Source organism: Penaeus vannamei, chromosome 26, assembly GCF_042767895.1.
Source record: "Penaeus vannamei isolate JL-2024 chromosome 26, ASM4276789v1, whole genome shotgun sequence".
Lineage (NCBI taxonomy): Eukaryota > Metazoa > Arthropoda > Malacostraca > Decapoda > Penaeidae > Penaeus > Penaeus vannamei.
Genome location: NC_091574.1, coordinates 12,907,032 through 12,909,531, shown reverse-complemented (window position 1 = coordinate 12,909,531; position 2,500 = coordinate 12,907,032). Strand labels below are relative to the sequence as shown.

At 37.3% G+C, this 2,500-nt stretch overlaps 1 protein-coding gene across 1 annotated transcript in view; it reads left to right on the top strand.

Annotated features, from left to right (window-relative positions):
- The window catches only part of LOC138866712 (uncharacterized), a 293,769-nt gene that overhangs the window by 174,672 nt on the left and 116,597 nt on the right, over positions 1-2,500 (top strand). The gene's annotated exons all lie outside the window — the stretch shown is intronic.

Sequence of the window (2,500 nt, the reverse complement as noted above, 5' to 3'; positions counted from 1 at the left end):
CATTATCATCATTTTCTTATCATCATTATTTATATTATTATCATTAGTGTTGTTTTCATCAATACCATTATTATCGTAATTGTTATTACTATCAGCATTAGAAGCAGTACTTCTATTATCATTTTAATCATCATCAGTATTTCTGTTAGTATCATCATCATTATCATCATAACTGTTTTCGTTATTATCATCATTATCGTCATATAATCTTCAACCATTATATCGCCAAACGAGTAGTTATAATTCTGTCACTACCATTCTCAATGCCACCATGAGCTTCCTTGCCATTACCATTATTATTATTTTCACCGTTATCATGATTTCCATCACCATTGTTATCACTTCTAATTCTTTACATGTCATATTCATTTTTCTTTTTAATACCCCACAACTTCAACATTCTAAAATACATTCATTGTCTGTATAAATAAAACATTAGTGTAGAAAATTTAAAATAAGAAATATAGCCCACAGTTGAGGCATGTATTAAGCGAATAAATAAATCCCAAACATATTTTTTTATTATCATTATTATTTGCACACCAGATAGAAAATGTGATCTGAAAGCCATTAGGGGGGACTTGTGCATTATAGAAATTCATGTTTTTGCATTTACTGATATGAAATATAAATTAGGCTGAATAACGTATGATTTTTCTTTTTTCATATTCCTGCATGAAATTTTGAAGAAGAAAAAAGGTAAACGACGAATTTATTTATCCTGTTTTCTTCTCTCTCTCTTTCGTTCTCTTGTGGTTTGCAAAGAACACGGAAGAGAGAAGGAGAGAGAAAGAGAAAGAAAGAAAAAAGAAGGGAAAGAGAGACAGAGAGGAAGAAAAAAGAAAGAAAAGGAGAAGGAAAGAAAATAAAGAAACACATCAATAACTCTGCGACCTGAGCTGACACGACACCGACCCTGCGCAAAGAAACGGTTAGGTCATTGAGGTTATTTTAGGTTATTTTAGGTTAAGTTAGGTTGTTAGACAACCCACGAAGATATTGGTGTAATAGTCATAACAGATATACCTAGAAATCATCATCATCATCATCACCAAAATTGATTATGATAGTAATAATGATAACAAAATAATAATAATAATAATAATAAAAATAATCAAAGCAGCAGCAGTAGTAGTAATAGCAGTAATAGTAATAGTAGTAGTGGTAGTAGTAGCAATATTAGTAATACATATATCAGTGACGCAAACGAAAATCAGGATAACAGCAATAATAACACAAAGGGCAAAGCAAACGACAAGAAACGCTTGTAGAAAGGGGCACGAGTGACGTTGAAAATTATACAAATAAAAAAAATGAGAGGCGCTTGTACAAAAAACAAAATAAAAAAGAAACGTGAGAAAAGCTATAAAAAAAAAAGCAGAGAAAACCAACACGAGAGACGCTTAAAAAAATAGCACGAGAGACGCTTGTACAAGAAAAAAGAAAAAAATAACTCAAGACGCTTGTACACGCACAGAAACATTACTGACGCTTCAAAAAAGAGAGAAAGAGACGCTTGTACACCGAAAAAGAGCTGCTCGGTCAGACGGAGACCCATCGCTGGCTTCCGTGACTGGCGTCGATATTGGCCTGTGATCCCTCCGGCCGGCTGATGGCATGCGAGCCCTGATCACCCGCAGAAATAACATGAGAGGGACACGGGCTGGAAGTGGGGGGGGGGAGAAAGAGTGGGGGGGGGAAGGGGAGGAGGGATGAGGGAAGAAAGAGGGGAGGGGGAGGGAGGGAGAGAGGGTTAGTGGGGAGAGAGATGGGAGGGAAGAAAGAGGGAAAGGGGAGGGAGAGAGAGGGGTGATGGGGAAGAAATAGTGGAGGGGGAAGGGAGGGAGAGATGGTTAATGGGAGAGAGAGGGAGGAGGATGGAGAGGGAGAGAGGGTTAATGGGGAGAGAGGGAGGGGAAGGGAGAGAGGGGTGATGAGGGAAAGGGGAGGGAGGGAGAGGGATAGGGAGAAAAGAATGTGGGGCTGGTGATAAGGAGAAGGATAATGAGGGAGGGAGGAAAGAGGCGGATTCGGCGTTGGGGGAGAGGAGGGCGATGAGAGAGGGGGGTTGCTAGGGCGGGGGGAGGGAAGAGGAGGAGGGAGGGAAGGTGGCAATGCCGTTACCGGGAGGGAGGGGTGTGGGGTTTGCGCTGCGAGGGAGAGGGGTGGTGGTGGAGAGAGGAAAATAATGTATTGCAAAAAGACGGAAAAGATAGTTACATTTGTTTGTGTGTTTGTTTTTTAGATAATATGGAATGGAAGTACATCATATTTCTCAAAAAGTATATACACATATAAACACACACACACACACACACACACACACACACACACACACATATATATATATATATATATATATATATATATATATATATATATATATATATATATATATATATATATATATATATATATATATATATATATATATATATATACATATATATATATATATATATATATATATATATATATATATATATATATACGTATATAC